Raw genomic sequence first — 17,548 nt, 5'->3', positions numbered from 1 at the left:
GCGTATCGTTTTAATTTATAATCTACTACATGTGATTTTCAGCATCTTTCTATATGCTTCTTTGCCACCTGTATATGATCTTTAATGAGGAATCTGTTTAGAGTCTTGCCCATCCTCAGTTGAGTTGTTTTCTTATAATCAAATTTTCAGAATTCTTCCTATATTTGGGACACAAGTCCTGATCCCATAGACATTTATTTCATGTTTTCTCCCAGTATGTGGATGGTCGTGTTGTTTTCTTAGTAGTATCTTTTTCAGGACAGGAATTCTTTTTTTTCTTCTCCTTGTAATTTTTTATTGGAATTCATTGCTGAATTGCACACATGCTAATTACATACTTTGAACACGTCAAACCCCTTTACCAAATTCCTATCTTCTTGTGTACTAGTTTTCCTTTCCTTTTAACAAACAGAAGTCTTAACTTTATAAAGTATAATATACAAACCTTTTTCATGGATCATGTTTTTGGTGTTATATCTAAAAAATCACCACACGAAAGGTTATGTAGCTTTTTCTTCTTTGGCATGGTAATACTGTGATAGCATTGATTATTTTTCCAACTGAGAGCTAGTCTTATGTACCTGGAGAAACCCTAATGATGATTCCTCCCATTTATTGCTAAACAAATAAAATACTTTTGGTAATGGTTTGTTAAGAATGTTATGTCTATGTTTATGAAAGATACTGGCTTGTCTTCATCTTCTCCCCTTTCTCCTCCTCATCTTGCTTGTCTGTGTATGTCTGTCTCTCTGTTACTCACCCTATCTTCCTGTCTCTCTCATGACTAAAGGGCATGGCAGAAAAGAATAGTTTGTGGCATGACAGACAGATAGCCATGAGCTTTCTTTTTTTCCCTTTTTATTCTATCCAAGATACATGCCTGTTGTTTTGTGCCACCAACCCCCAGGATGAGTCCTCCCTCTTCAGCATGTCCATTACCCACCGAAAGCACACTACACTAATCTGTACATTAATCCCGTGTCACACAGCTATGATCTGGCCACCTTCCAAAAGGCTCACCTAGTGCAATGACAAGCAGAAACACCAAAACGAGATGCAGGATTTGGAGCCAGATGAATTTACATCAATGGACACTGACTGGGGTCATTCCCAAATTTTCAGGTCCTGATGTCTGGTGATCTAGGTCTTATATACAATAAGTAAGCAGGAAATACAGAGAGAGAATGGCTTGTCAATTGGGGATTGACTTATACAGTGTGTATCATAGTGACCAGCTATGCATCACAGTGAGCAGCCTCAAGCAATCAGATGCAAGCAATCAGAACTGAAACATGGACTATTACATGGGCATCAAAAAATTAGAGTATACTGGCTAGGGAAGCGGTTTTGGCTACCTTTGCCGCCAACCCCCTCCTTTTAGTGGAAAACTTTTACTGGGCACATTACATATGATCTTCTGAGAGTAGACCTGACTAGAAGCAATAGGGTTGACAGTGATCTTAGCATGGACCCTAGTTAAATTTCCCAAGAGTGTAAGTTTTCCCACCAGGAGTGTGTTGTTTGTTTCCCTTCTTATAGAGTTTCAAAGTGGTTGACTCTGACAAAGGAGTGAATGAGTTAATCTGATCCAGGGGAGTGTTCAACGTGCCTTGGATGCTCATAAAGTCTTGGCCAAGAGTTTGACTGTATTTTCTATTCTCTTGGGGCAAATGTCAATAAAGTTAAAGTCAGAAAAAAAAAACCCACAGCTAGTAGGGGGTAGAGAAAAAAGGATTGGGGTAATCAGCCTGCAAAGACATAAAACTCAAGGGGAATAGGTGTGGAGCAATCCTGGGAACAGCAAGCAGGAACACTGCTTCAGTCGTGTGTGTGTTGGTTGTCATCCAGGGTGACTGGTGCAGGGCTTTGCCTGCATTGTCCCTTCAGAGTGAGCCTGGGAGGGGTTGTCAAGGTAACTTTTTTTGTGAATCTAAGGCTGGGTTTCTGATTCTTGTGGAGATTGTTAATATGTGCCTGGGTTATATTTGTGTGCAGGAATCTCTGCAGGTACACTTGGCTTTATAACTGGTTACAAGCTGTTCCTGTAGGGTTATGTTCTATTTCTGTGTAGAATCTATTACATTGTATTAGATCAGGGTCAGTGCCACAGACACTGAAGCCTGTGCTGGCTGCAGGGGTATGGTTGCCAGCTCAGTGGCGAGAGCTTGCAGAACAAATGCTGGGAGAGGTCTGGCTCTGATCTTGTGGGAACATTGGGATTTCTGGCTGGGGTTGTTGAAGTCAAATGGATCTCCGGAGGCGGCTTAGGAGTTGGTGCCATTGGTTGCAGGTTTCCGAAGGGCAGCAGGAAGCCACAGCAAGAGAGCTATGGCCTAAATAACTTTGTCTGAGGTGACCACAGCATGTCTAGCCTGTTGGACCCCGTTCTTAGCAGAGCCTGCTTCTATCTGTGAACAGGGTATGCTCAGCATCTGTTAGGGGGTTTGTTTTTAGGTCCAGTACAGGGAAGTTAGGTCTCACCCCCAGGGTGAGCTTGTAAGTTTTCTTGATCAGAAGGACAGTGGTTTCAGAGTGTGACACAAACTTGGGGGAGAGCAGCCCTTATTGATTGGACCGAAGTATTTTCACAGGTAGGCCGCTGGGTCCTCCCAGGGGCTGACATTCTGAGTAAACCTCATTGTTTTTGTGAAAAAGATCTCGATTTTATAGAAGCCAGCAGCTCCAAGAAATTTGTGGAATTTCTTGTCTTGTACAGTTTGCGCAGATATGTAGCCGAGCTGCTGTGTCTTTTCAGCAGACAGATTGAATAGCATTAATCACAAGTGTTTTTAAAAGAAGAAACAAGTTTTTAAATTTTGGGAGACTAAGTGTAGGTCAGTTGGGTTTTGAGTCCAAAACCGGGATTTTTAAATTTTCAATGTCAAGAGGGACTGATTTAGAGGAGACAATCAAAGGCAGAAGAAGGTAGGTTTTAGCTCCAGGTGGGTGTACGAGTGGGGCTGATGTGGCAGAAGACTGAGACAATGTATGCAGAATTGGCAGCCGGAACATCTTGAACTGGCTTTTCAGGCAGGAGAGGTGTATTTCAGCCATTTGACAGTGGAGTGACATTTTGAAGTTTTGAAGCCTCATTTTTTTTCATCCAGGGCCTCCCCCAAAATAGTGGGAGAGTATTAACCCCTTATGACAACTGAGTCCAGGCAAACCAGTCTTTTGTCTCAGGAGTTTCCTAGTTGAAGTGGCTGATGGAAACAACTCACAAGCAGAAGGATTTATCTAGAAGAGTCCAAAAATGGAGTGTGGGTCAGGAGCTGCATAGTGTAAAGTGCTGCATTGTTGATGCCATGGAGAACTTGCTGGAAGTGATTAACACATTATCGGGCTGATGTGTGGCCAGATGACAATTTGTGCTTCCCATGACATCTGATAGCAATGTTGGGGGGGAGTCCCAGTGAGTGGCATGGTTGATGGCCAGGCCTGGAGGCAAGTGCTTAATTCATACCTCTGGAGGAGAGTTTTCAGAACTTCAGGATTGAATTCATCTGTCTCAGGCTGATGCACGCATCATCTCCCTCTCAAAGATGAAAGTGCAGGGTTAAACCAGAAGGAAGCTCACAGGCTCAGTGCAAAGGCTTGAAGGTGGTGTAGGGACTGGTTTACACAGGAGACACCCTCCTAAGCTGCAAGTTTGTGCCTGGCAGAAGGGGTGAGAGAGAAGAGTCCTAGTTGCCTCAGTGATGGTACTGTGGGCTCCTGGTGCCCCAACAGAAGAAGGGCGCATGATCCAGGCTAGTCTGAGCCTGGCAGACCAATGAAAGTGTTGTCATTTGATCTGGATTAAACCTTTTGGGAGTTTTTATTTTTTAAATCTGAATGAGCATTTGCTTTTTTAGTGCATAGTCCTTATAGCAGGCTTCTGGGGAACAGTAGTAGCTTTGTACATATTGGTGGGCTTTCTGCCCTGTCTTTGATGTCCCTGAGAAGCACTCGAGGGGTTTTCCAGGCAAGGTGACCTTTGGAAAGGCCATACATAGTAACTCATTCATTAGTGCTGACAGTCCACTTTTTTCTCAGTCCAAATGTGGAACTCAGGAGGAATTTTTAAGTCATCTTAGGTGGATATTAGATGACACCATCTGACTGGGATAGGTCTGCAAGCAGAAGGTTCTGGAGGAGAACCTCTGTCGCTGAATGCAGGCAATGGCTAGCTGGAGCCAGTTCCAATGATTGGAAGTAGACAAGTCGGGAGCAGGGAGTGCAGCTATCCTGTGAGGTCCGAGGATGCCAAGGTGAAATTCTCAGGAAGAATTCCTTATTTTTCTTTGAGATACAGGGAGTTGTTTGGTTTCATTTTTAATTCTGTAAAAGCCCTTTTTCCTGCAGTCAGGGACTGTGTGTGTTGATGAATTAATTTCCATTTCTAGATTCCTACATGAGTGTTGTGAATCCTTGAATGATGGTGCAAAAGACAAATGGTTGGTGCCCCTCAGAGGGAGATCATTCAGATGTCTGCCTGGCCACTCCCCTCTCAGGGACTGAGGCAGGTCTTAGCTAAGGAGGGTGGGTGGCCCCCATTATGCCATGGACTTCAGGTTACAGCCTAATCAGTCACTGGAACCAGTGTCTCCCAGTCTTGGTGTACAGACAGAACCACCTATTGCTTTCTCTATCTGTTCCATTCACTTACTCACACATTTAATTAGCAAACAGTCAGAGGGTGAACACTCCAAGCCCCCTCATTTGAGGGTGGTCCTAAAAAATGGGAGTTGATCAAACTCCACCTTTTGCTTGAGCTGAGCAGTACTGGCAGACAGACTAACTGGGGTGTCCTCCGGGGCTCTTGCTGGAATCAGACAGGCAGGAAGGTAGATAAACAGATTCCTCCACCCTTTGGGATCCAATGAGAGCTGCTGGAGCAGGAAACCAGGAATCCAAAAATCTTATGGGATTAAGAAATCTTGAGGGCATGCCCTCCTGTCAGGAACTGGACAGGCTCTTGTTCTGTCTGTGAGTGCCACACCGGATGATCAAAAAGGTCAGCACAGTCAGTCTTCCTGGCCAAAACAATGGCCACAACAGCAAGCAGAAAAACTGAAACAACAGCAAGGATTTGGAGGAAGATTTATTTACATCAATGATAATTGATCAGGAACATTCCCAAGATATCAGGGTCTGATCATTGGCAGTCTACAGCTTATATGAAATAAGCAAGCAGGAAACACACAGAGAGAATGGCTTGTCAATTGGGGATTGGCTTATGTGATGCGCATCACAGTGACTAGCGGTTTCTACAAGACAGAAGCATCCAGTGGTGGAACAGGAACTATTACCTGGGCAACTAAGAAACTGAAGTGTACTAGCTGGAGGGCCATTTTCCATTACAGGATGAACACATGAGGCTTTACCGGTCATCTAGACACAAGCAAAACATATCATCACTTTTGTTACCTATGTCTCATAAATTTTGACACATATAATATTTTTACTTTCTCTTACTTGAAAGCATTTAAAATTTTTCCTTGAAGCTTCCTTTTCTTTTTTTTTTTTTTTTTTTCTATACTTTTTTCTTTAGTGAGAAGCTTCCTTTTCAATCTGTGGATTATTTAGAAGTGCATCTTTAGTTTTAAGTGTCAGGAGATTTTCTTGCTATTTTTTTTTTATTTTTTATTTTTTTTTTTGTAAAGCCTACAGCACCCGATATTCCCAGGCGGTCTCCCATCCAAGTACTAACCAGGCCGGACCCTGCTTAGCTTCCGAGATCAGACGAGATCGGGCGCGTTCAGGGTTTCTTGCTATTTTTTGTTTGGATGTCTTGTTTGACTCCTTTTTTGTCACGGAATATGGTACATAATTTCAAGTCTTTAAGATTTGTAGCAGTTTATTTATGGCCCAAGTGATTGTACATACTGGCATACTTTCTGAGTGCTCTAAAACATCACACACATTCTACTTTTGTTGGGTTGTGTGTTCTATAAGTGTCAGTTAAATCTTGTATACTGATTGGAATGTGGAATTCCTCTCTATGCTGCAGATATTTTGCCTGCTGGTCTGAATAAGTACTGACAGATGCTGAAACTGACAGCTGTAACTGTATCATTTCAGTGCCTTCACTTTTTGCCTCACAAGTTTTGCAGCTCATCTGTGTAATTCACACTCATGTAGGATAGCTATGTCTTCTTAGTAAGCTGCAGTCTGGGCCCCCATTTTGAATGTCACAATCCAGAAAGATCAAGATGCCTAAAGTCCAACATCCCAAATGATTAAAATGCAGTTGATAGAATCTTGGAAAAAACTGAGTTCCTTGAAAGCTTTATTGTTTATGTTTCAAAAATGATTTATTTGAGAAATATAAAGATGTACAGAACATGTCAATGACCACTTTGCATTTTAAAATAAGCAAATAATAACATTCCTCCAAGCACAGACATTCTGGGATACTACTGACAGTCACATTAATATCACATTTATGAAGAGACACAACATATTTGCAAGGAAATAAATCAACAACCATAATGTATAAATGCAAATTTTAAGTGTAATAGCATCCAGGCTACTTACCACTAAGTTTTCTGAAAAATCTAAAGAGCAACCTAACCCTTTTGATACTACTATTCAAACGTCACAATGAGTCATTGTTGCACATAAAATTATCTAAAAATCAGGGTCAGGAAGCCCATGTATAGAATCCCAGTTACAGGAGGAGGGGGAATGAAGCAGTAGAATTGCATGTTTAAGCTCTGCCTGGACAAGTTGGCAAAATCCTGACTCCAAATAAATATTTTAAAAAGCTCTGGAGTTGTAGCCCATTGGTAAAGCATCTGCCTAGTGTGAGTCCAGGCCCTGGCATCAATTCCTGGTACTGGGGAGGAGAAAAGTCAACCAAAGAGCCATATCTTCACAAATTGTACCTTTTAAAAATTGAGCTGTATAAAAAGGCTATCTCTTCATTCTATGGAGAGAATTTTGACTTTTATGAACATGCAATGCTTCCATGTAAAGTACATGATGTGATAACATACTTTTGTGGAGCTATATTTATAAAAATACATTTTGAAGTATCGTATCATAATGAGGGGCTGCAATTCCTCTTTTAGGGCAAGGGTTGTGGGAGACCACCAAGTTGCAGTCTCCTAAGAAGTGAAGCCCCTTGCCTCCCTCTTTCTCTGACCTTTACTTCAGCCCTATGCCCTGAGATACACAGACCTGGCTATATTGAACCAGATCGACCCTTAGATGGTTAAAAGAATGTGATCGAATCCGGCTAATACACCACCTTGTCCCAGGACAACATGCTGGCAAAAACTCCTTCCCAACTACACTGATGGCTGGAATGGGGGCTCAATCGTGAGCCTGTGAGATTCCAGGGCTATGACAAGAGACAACATCTCAGTTGAGGCCATGGGACTCAACAAGAATTATACTTTCCTGGCAGTAAAGTAACAGCCTTGCCCATATCAAACTATCTGTTGTATTGCTAACTGTAGAGCCTCCGTGCCTGCCACAGTATTGCTCTGTTTCTCCTTATAGCCAATGTCGGCAAAGTTTCTTTGACCTAGCATTCTGCCGTGACCCCACCCACCTCCCTAATTGACAACTATGAAAGCCATAAGCTTTTGGACTTATGGTCTTTTCCACAGAGTACACTGGTCGTCCTAGAACTCCCCAACTGCAGAATGTCCTCTCTTTTTCTTTCTTTTGCATCCATGTTCCATAGTGCTGGATGGGGGATATGAGACATCCATGGAGGTTTCACTAAAGGGTGTCCTTAGACAATGTTTCCCTTCATTTCAATAAGTTCCCACTGTTTTTGGAATTTTGCTCTTCTCTATTAACTAAGGTGAGCATTTCCTATCAAATTTCCCCAGGTTCTGTGCCATACTGCTACATTATTTGGAGCCTGAAGAAATCCATTCCTCAGACACTCAAATGTACAGGAACCACAAAATGTCATAAACAATAAAGAGGACTGAACAGCAACATAGTATCATTCTAAACAGTACATATATTTATCTTATACCTGGTCAGTGACTTCACTGGCAAAAGCAACTTTTTAAAAAATTTTTATTTAAGTAGAAAAAGAAAAAAAACAGAAAAAGGGTATAAGTTATACAGAATTTCAGAAAAAATAAACAGTAGGAAATCATTAGTTAATAGATTACATATTCTCATCTTAGAAACAGTTGTTCAAGTTACAAAATTAAAGAATATAAAGTGGACATTTAAACAGTGAGACTGCAAACACTTCTGTTCAATGATCCAACAAAATTCAGTAATATGGTTATCTACCTTATACACTTAAATATACATGCAATTATATCCTTTAGAGCACTTTCTTTTCCTCTATTTTTTACAATGACAATTACACATTTTAGGTTTCATTACTCCCACAGTTCTTATTACTTTTTTTGAAGAGAATAAAACCAAATGTGACATAACAAAACAGTCAAATCAAAAGGATGGACATAATACATAACGTAAAAACAGAATACAGGGTGATCAACAATGGTTACCATAATGCCTATTGCTCTCTTAAAAAGAATTGCCTATATCATCAGTTATAATAAAATTGAACACAGTAAAGAACAAAACCAATAAAACCAAAACATTGGAGACATTACAGAACTTCAAAAGAAGGTAATAGTCAAACCAGAATGGGTGTCATAGTGAATCTTATTGTCTTCACAGTTGTTGCCTATACTCTCAAACTTGGTACTATTAGGCAAAACAGAATAGAGGAAAATCAGTCAAAACAAGATGGTGAGAGCAACACAGGGTTTCAAATCAAGTTAACAAGAAATCAAAGTGGGTAACTATAATATATCCTGCTATTTTTTATTTATTTTTTCCTTAATTAAAAAGATAAAATAAAAAATTAAATAATAAAAAAGGAGATTGAGATAAAAGAGAACATAACAACAAAACAGCACAGGTCAGAACATAACCATTTAAGCAAAACAGTGTTTCACCACAAGATATCCTGACATAAACGTAGTGACCATAGTGTCTCTTTCCTTGAAATCTTTGAGTATAACTTCGTATACTGAAGCATCAACTATATCAAGACAATGTAAAACCATTCAAGAGAATGACAGTATTACAGGGTATTTAGAACCAACTAACAGAAAATTAACAATGGTTTCTGTATAATCTCCTTGTCTATAAAAGTTTTTGCTTATATTATCACATATAATAAAATCCAGTAAGATACAACATGTTAAGACTGTTGGAGACAGAAGAACAAAAGCTTGATTGGACTTCAAAACAAGATGATATTAAATCAGCAGTAGCTATTATGATGTCTTGTTTTCTCCAAAATAGCTGTTCCTACCATCCAACCTTCTCTGCCTCATTGCTGTTGAGCTCTTTTTCTGTCATTAGTTGTCAATTTGTCTTCTTCATTTCGCTTTCTGCTCCATTCATTGTGGCCTCTCTGCCACTGTTTCTGGAATCTTGGTATTTTTCTTTTTCAGAATGTCCTGCAGTATTCTCTGTAGAGTTGAATTGGTGGTTGCAAATTCCCCTAGTTCCTCTTTATCCTGAAAGTACCTTGTTTCTCCATTAATTTCTAGGGACAGTTGTGCAGGATATATCAATCTTCACTGGAGGTTATTATCTTTCAAAGCTTGAATTATTTCCCCCCACGCTCTTCGTGATTTGATGGTTTGTGCCAAGAAGTCTGCTGTAATTCTGATGGGTGTTCCCTTGTAAGTGATCTATTTCTTGTCTCTGATGGCTTTTAATATTCTGTTCTTATATTGGATTTCTGGAATTTTGATTATTATATGCCTGGGTGTAGTTCTGTTTGGGTTGTAGGTGGCTGGGGTCCTGTATGCCTCATACATCTGAGTATCTTTACCTGGCAAAAGCAACTTTATAACTCACTATACCCACCTATAATTTCATCAGCTGGAAGGAATGGAACCACAGACAATAGACTGATTTTCAAGTTGGCATTTCTGTGGTTGTGACCAGTCACTTCCCTGGAATTCACGTTTCTAGTTCTCTAATATTCCTGACTAAAATGTATACACAAACTGTGTAGAGAGTCTTCTCAACAGCTTTAATTTTCTAACACCATGTCAAGTTGCTTAACTTGTAAAGCTTTTACATCGTACAATGTCATCTAAACAATGATCAGGTGAGTTCTACCCTCTATGCCATCATTCTGAATGTACTCTGTAATCAAACTGAGATGCAAACTCATTATTCCACAGGACAAAAAGAGCCTTCAGGAATGTGGTTACACTTTCAGTGGTTACACTATAGTATGATCTAGGGTAAGGTACTTCAAAATCAGAATTATAAAGCAGTATTGCTTTGCCTTCAGGACTCAGTGAGATGATCTTCCTCCTGATCAATATTTTCTTATTGTAACCACCACCTAACACCAGCCTCTCTTTTAAAGTTTGGGCAATTAGTTTACAATACTTAAACTTATTTCCTTTCCCAGGCATGGTAGAGTAGTCTTCTATGTTCTCTTTTACCCGGAAGTAGGTGAGAAGGATTGGTGGGCTGTTCATGGGAATTACAAGTACATCACAAATGACATCTTCATCCTTTTGCAAGCCTAGATCCAAAGACAAGCTCTCAAAGAGAATTGGGACATGTTTTCCCAAATGTTCCGTTTCATTCCTTATTGACTGTTCCAGTCCTTCATGTTGCAAGAATAGCTCTTTGTGGATGGCTTTTGGAGAATACATCATAGTTATTGATGGCACTAGACAAAGAAATAATGACAACAGATTACAATAGGAAAACACTGGGACGGTCTCATATAAGCATAACAAAGTAGTTTATACAGTGTCAGCCCAAAAAATAATCATCAAGGCTGTACAAATTATGTCAGTCAGTAACGAATGAACTGGGCAACAACTACCATTAATATTTCAAAAGGGAAAATCTTTGTTAGAGAGTAAACTCAGGAAATAATCCAACATTTGCTTCTGATTTTTCTCCAAGTGTATTTTACATGTCATGTCATGGCAGAAGCCCATAGAGCCAGTAGGTGCATGAGGAGATGCTGAACAAAATTAAAAAGCATGGCCATGCTGAAGGGAAGTGCAATTTTGTGCAGAGACACTTAGGTTGTTTCCAAGATCTGGCTATTACAACTTGTGCTGCTATAGACATGGGTGCATATCTATCACTGTCCTATGATGTTTTCAAGTTCTTCTGGGAATATGCCCAGAAGTGACTGAGTTTACTTAGCATCATTGTTGTTAATCTAACATGTTTTTCCCTTAGCTTCACTTTTTTGGGATTTCTCTGCACTGTATTCAAATGTTTTCTTTTCTTTCCTTTTTTTTTTTTTTTTTTTTTTTTTTTTTTTTGGAATTTGGGATTGAACTCATGACCCGGACTCAAATCCTGGGGGCCTATACACTAGAACCCTGGGAAGAAAAACCTGTGGCTGGAAGATGGTAACTTACCACCCAGCTTCCTGGAAGAGCAGATCTCTGAAGGGGCCAGCAGACCTCTGCCTAGATATGCACAGGAATTGGGAACACCACCTGGTAAGGAAAAGCGTCCAGGAACCAGGCTTTGAAGGCAAAAGCGCCACACAAGAGGGACGTGCTGGTGCGGTAAAGAGCCAGTAGGTGGCGCGGGCGTCCTGGAAGCGCGAATCTTTGGCTCCAAGGATATCTTATGGGCTCTGCGAAGTCTCCGCCAGGGGAGAGGGCGCCCGGTGGCACCAAGGATATAGTATAGGCTCTTCCAATTATCAGTCAAAGGCGAGGGCGCCCGGTGGCACCAAGGATATAGTATAGGCTCCTCTAATTATCAGCCAGGGGTGAGGGCGCCAGGTGGCACCAAGGATAAAGTATAGACTCTTCCAATAATTATCAGTCAAGGGTGAGGGCACCCGGTGGCACCAAGGATATAGTAGTATAGACTCTTCCAATTATCAGCCAGGGGTGAGGGTGCCCGGTGGCACCAAGGATATAGTATAGGCTCTTCCAATAATTATCAGTCAAGGGTGAGGGCGGCCCGGTGGCGCCAAGGACGTAGTATAGGTTTTATCAAGTATCAGCCGGGAGTGAGGGCGCCAGGTGGCCTGATAGCTTAAGGGCTCTGTAACTTTGTGACAGCGAGCTTAAGTTCCTGTGTCTAAGCTCCTTGAGTGGTTGCTAGCCTTTAATAGTCCGTAAGTCCGTCTGGCGTGCCGCCAGCTTCGCGCTTTTATCCCGGGGTTGCATCTGATTAGCCAATGGGCGCTCTCACGCGAGAACAGAGAACATTGCATCATCGCAGAATTATCATTTGATTGGCGGTTGGGGCGCGGCCTCAGAGCTGCACCCAAGGTTTTCGCTCTGCTCCTCAATCCTCCAGAATCACCATTTTAAGTGAGTCAACCATTTTGTTTCTCTGCCTTCCTTAGAGGCCATTAGCCAAATTGTATAGCCACTCACTCCTTGCCAGTCTTCCTCTTCTGTACGTATTTGGTTGCTCTTGCCCTCAGTCGCCTTTTCCCTGGTGCCACCTGTTTTTTTAAACAGGGTCTCACTACATTCCCTGGTCTTCCCTGGATCTCTTAAACCTCCATCCTCAGCCGCCCCAAGAGCAGAGATTGCAGGCTGGGACCAGAGCTCTGCCACCAACTGCAGTTTTCAGCAAGGGGAGAGCAGTGCTTCTCTGGAAAGGAGAGGCAAGTGAGGTGAGCCGAGAGGCTGGGGGCAAGACAGGCCAGGGCAGAGGTGACTGGCAAGGGAAGTGAAGCCAGGAGAAGGGGAAGCAGGTGAAGGGAGACCGTAGAGGACAGGGGCTTGGGGGGGGGGGTGAGGAGGGGGGAGTGAAGGTTGGGGTGAGGTGTCAGGCCAGAGGAAGCAGGGTGAAAGGTATCCAGGAGAGGGAGGGGAGGGGAGAGGCTAGACAGAGCCTAGGACACCACCCATTTGTATCTGTCCACCAGCCCCCAAAGACACCCAGGAGTGCGTAGGGGTGATTCCAGCCCCAGCTATCAACAGGCTAGCTGAAAGTTTAGTGGAGGAGGAAACAGGTTTCCCCACTGTGCCCTGTGTGTGTTTCCTACCCTCAGATGTGTTTGTTTTGTACCATAGAATTTGGGGATTGAAGGTAATCAAGAGGTGTCACAGGCATGTAACAGCTTCCCAGAATGATAATCACTGTTCTGTATTACCAACATGCATTAATGAGGAAGGAAGGGAGAGGGCAGAGAAGGAGGAGGAGAAGGGGAAAGGAGGGAGGAAAAGAGATAGGGGGAAGGGTCCTGCAAAATAATAGACCTAGGCTCTTTATAGTAGCAAGGTCATGACAGATTCAGATGAAGAATGGTTCCAGATTTAATGATATATACAAGGAGTGAAAGGTCAATGCACTGCTCGATCCCAGTTTGAATCTTAGAGTCGAGTCTTTTTTCTTTGGGCACGAAGGCATTTGTGGAATGAGTGATAAAATTCAAATAAAGCATCTAGGTTGAATAGTAATATTGTAGGGGGCCAGAGGTTAGCTCAGCGGTATAATTGCCTACTTGGCAAACATGAAGTCCCGAGTTGATCCCTGGTACCAAAAAAAAAAAAGAAAGAAAGAAAAGAAAAGAAAAGAAAAAAATAGTAATACTGTATCAGGATCAAAGTGCATGGGCTATTGAAGATCCTTATTTTTGGGAAACTACTACACTACTACTGAGGTGTTTACAGATACAGGAGTGCTGTGGTTGAATGCGTCCCCCAAAACCATGTTTTGAAGACTTAATCCTCAGTCATCAGCAGGAAAACCAGGTGAAGAACCCAATTTTCTGGATTTACACATTGAGAGCTCAGATAGTCTTACATCAGGATTCCAATTTCAGTGACAGTGATACTTTGATACTTGGAGAACTGAGGACCATTCAGGCCGCAAATGGTAGTTATTTTCCTGTAAAGTTGAAGAAATTGAACAGCTGCTCTGAGCTTTCTCCCTATCTTCGGTGGCACATCTAGAAGTCAGCGGGAACGGATGGCGTCCCCGGGAAGGCAGCACCTGATGTGTCGCGGTCCTGGGGACCCAGGGCCCCGCGCGCAGCTCTGGGTGGACCGGAGGGCAGCGCCCGGCAGGAGGCTGCGGAAGGGCGGAAGGCGCTGCGGGCAGGCGCTGCAGGCGGCCAGGCCCCGCTCGGGGCGGGGAGCAGGGAGTGGGCGGGGCCGTCGCCTCTCCCCGCCCCTCCGACTCCGGCCCGCTGCCCGCAGACCTGGGGTTCCCTTTCCATTGGCCCGGGAGCAAGCTCCCTGATCTGGGCCTCGGAGCTGGGGGACAGTTTCACCTGAAACCCGAATGCCCGGCGCAGAGGCAGAAGCGCTGCCAGAGCTCCTCGCAGGTTCGGGCAGCCAGGGCGGCAGGAGGAGCTGCAGCCCCCGCCCCAGCTCCAGGAGCTCACTGCAGAGGAGGAGGAGCTTTTCTCCCAGCAGCTGCAGCAGCACTGTTCACTGTGTAGTTTCACGGACTCTGCTTCAGACTTGAAGAGCAAAGAAATTAAAAGAGCAGCCCTGCATGAACCGGTGGAGTGTGTTTCATCTAATCGTTGGGAAATTGATGAGTGAGTATATTCTAATATTCTGATATAGAAAAATGACCAGTGCTGACATCTTCCTATTCCTCTTGGCCTCACATCAGATTGGTGTGTGATTTCTTCTTGAGATTTCTGCAGAGTCCTGATTTCCACCCTAGCATCACAGGGCAATGCATTGATCAGAAATTTGTGTAACAGCTCCTGGCGCTTTTTGATAGTGAACATCCCAGAGAATGTCACTTCCTGAAGACTATTCTGCTTTGAATTTATGGGAAATTTCCTGGACGAAGCATTCATCAGAAAACAAAATAACATTTTTTCTCAGGTTTATATAGAAACAGAACATTGGTGTTGCTGAATTCCTTGAAATCCTAGCACTTCTGATCAGTGACTTTGCGTTGCCACTGAAAGCAGAACATAAACAATTTCTAATGAAGGTTCTTATTCTTATGCATACTGCAAAAGAATTGGCTTTGTTTTGTGCTCAGCTAGCATGCTGTGCTGTACAGTTCCTGGAGAAAGATATATCACTGACAGAACCAGTACTCAGAGCATTGCTGAAATTTTGACCAAAAACATGCAGTCAGAAGGAGTTAAGTTTTCAGAAGAAATGCAAGAAATCTTAGATGTCGTTAAGCCAGCACAGTTCAAAAAATTGACAGCATTTGTGAGGTGGATACCCAAGTGTGTGTCCAGTTCTCATTTTCAGGTTGCAGAAAGAGCATTGTACCTGTAGTATAATGAGTATGTTCTAGTTTGATTGAGGAGAACATTGATGAAATCACCAATCATGTATACCAGTTTGTACAGATTTTCCAAAGAATGTTGGACCAGACCATTGTAGCACTAGTGTACAAAGCCTTTAATCGCAAGGCCTTGAAAGCACAAAATATGAAGTAAGTAAAAGCTGGAAAGTAAACCACTACTCTTGAGTGTTCCTCACCAACACACCTTTACCTGCAGTGCCTGGGTTGAACACGGATTAACAGTGCAGTGCAGGGAAGCAGCTGCCCCAGGTCCATTCCTCTCCTCCCAGAGGCTGCAGGCAGGGCCTTTCCAGTCCGTGGCCCTGCAGGTGCACCTTACCCCTCCTTAACTGGGATGTGCTCTCTGAGTCCCAGGAGTGGTCTTGCACAGTGCTGGTTGTCACTGCCTGGCTTTATTTAAAGGAAATGCAGTCGGCTTCCTCCATAGCACGCTGGAAAGTTGACTCCAAACAGGTGATGTGTTTTGACCTGGTCAGGTATTTCTCACATCTCTTGTTATCCTAGGACCATTCCATTAACTTGCAGTTGTGTGGGAATTGTTTTGTAATGAAAGATCATTGGGGAATTGAACAGCACTTAATAAAATCTATGTGTGTCTTAAGAAAAAAAGAAACATCTGTTTTGCTAGGCTCCTTGCCTATATTTTCTTGGACCACTTGACCCCTGCTGCTTTGTAGCAAAGGTACAAATACCCAGCAGGGAGTTCTCAGACAGAGCCTGTACCAAGACAAGTCTGATTTTGGGTTCCCACTCTGGACTCAGAGGCAACATGACCAGGGGAGGTATCAACATTGGGATGTGCAACAGTGAGATCATCTGTTCCATCCTCATTGAATGCAAACTGGAGCTTGTTTACAAAGAAATTCCTGACCAAACTACTTTACAAGTCTGATTAAGTAGCATACTGTCCATGGCCTGTATCTGCTTTGTGTTCAAAGACTAGGATAAAAGAAAAGTACCTGAAATCACCAGCTCCATCAGCCATGCCTGGAAGGCTGCTCTCCAGGAGGAGGGAATTGCACTGCCCATCTGAGATCCACTACAGCTTCGGCAAGAAGATTGAGATGCTTTTTAGCATCCAGGGAGTTACAGTACTGTGGTGAACAAGAAGGCCCTGCCAGCCTGGATCCACATCACACTGTTCAGACCAACTCTCCCCTTCCTCCTCCTTGGCCTCCGGAATATTTGGTGTTCCACTGTAAAATGAAGCTGATGGAAACCTTGATGACCCCAAAGCACGCTATCCCTGGCCCCAGTGGAGCATACAGCTGAGGCAATGTCCAGTTGGGGCAGTCCTGCCTCTTGCAAGGCTTGTACAAGCTCTGCAAAGGACACAGGTATTGAATTCTTCCAATACCAAATTAAAACTCCAAGAGCAACTGATGGACATTGATTAATCTGGAGCAGGCAACTATTTGCGGGGAGGTGCACAGATTGAAACCAAGAAATGAGCAACACAAAATGAATTATTTGTTTTCTGAGTTGTTTATTTCAAGAGAAAAACAGTACTTCCATATTGGAGAGGTTAAACAGACACTGCAGACTGAACCAGAGAATGGCAGTCAATTGCCTGTCCATGTCCCTCAATTTAGGCTAGATATGCTGAGAAAAAGAGCGAAGTGATCTTTAACGGAATCTTTAGAAAGTATTTTGTCTTAAGGTAATAAAGTCTGAGGCCTGCAGGAACATTCCGCCAGCATTGATCTGTGTCTAGTACAGTAAGTAGCACCAGAAAAGAGTCATCCAAGGGTAAGTAGGAGGACTTACCCATTTCTCAGAGCTCCTTCAAGGCTTCTGGGATGACCAGTGCTCCAGAGCAGCCTGTTCCTGCCACACCCCAGCAGGCCTTCCACAGGCAAGCCAACACTCTGAGCCAATTTCTTGTGCATTGCTAGTTCTCTCCCTGCTCTGGGGTCTTCAGGATTCTCTTCCAGAAAGTTGATGAAGTGCTCCATGGGCACAAGGACACTTCACCAGTGGAAACCAATGGTGGCACTAAAGCAAGATACAACAGTAGAAACTAGGGATTACTGGTGGGGAGGAGGAATGAAGAAGCACTGTATTTTTTAGGCAGTTTTTCTGTAAAATTAAAATACTATAAAATGAAATTCTACTATTGACAAGTTGTTTTGGTTTATGAATGAATCTATTAAGAAAAGAAAAGATAAGCCTCTCACCTGTAATCCCAACACTCAGAAGGCTTAGGCAGGAGGATCTTCCCAGCTTTCAGGCCAGTCTGGGATACATAGTGAGTTCAATGCCATACTGATTACTTTCTGAGACCCTTTCTCAAAAAAAATGAGGAAATTTGAGT

The 17,548-nt window shown here is 42.9% G+C and overlaps 2 pseudogenes; one reads left to right on the top strand and one right to left on the bottom strand.

The window, feature by feature from the left end:
• Positions 1 to 5,643: 5,643 nt before the first annotated feature.
• Positions 5,644 to 5,761, bottom strand: LOC111756829 (5S ribosomal RNA; annotated as a pseudogene).
• Positions 5,762 to 14,225: 8,464 nt separating this feature from the next.
• LOC134476317 (serine/threonine-protein phosphatase 2A 56 kDa regulatory subunit alpha isoform-like) lies at positions 14,226 to 17,342 on the top strand (annotated as a pseudogene).
• Positions 17,343 to 17,548: the final 206 nt, after the last annotated feature.

This window comes from Cavia porcellus, unplaced genomic scaffold (genome assembly GCF_034190915.1).
Source record: "Cavia porcellus strain 051 isolate PalLab524CR breed Dunkin Hartley unplaced genomic scaffold, mCavPor4.1 scaffold_6, whole genome shotgun sequence".
Classification (NCBI taxonomy): Eukaryota; Metazoa; Chordata; class Mammalia; order Rodentia; family Caviidae; genus Cavia; species Cavia porcellus.
This window is presented reverse-complemented; position numbering and strand designations above follow the sequence as displayed.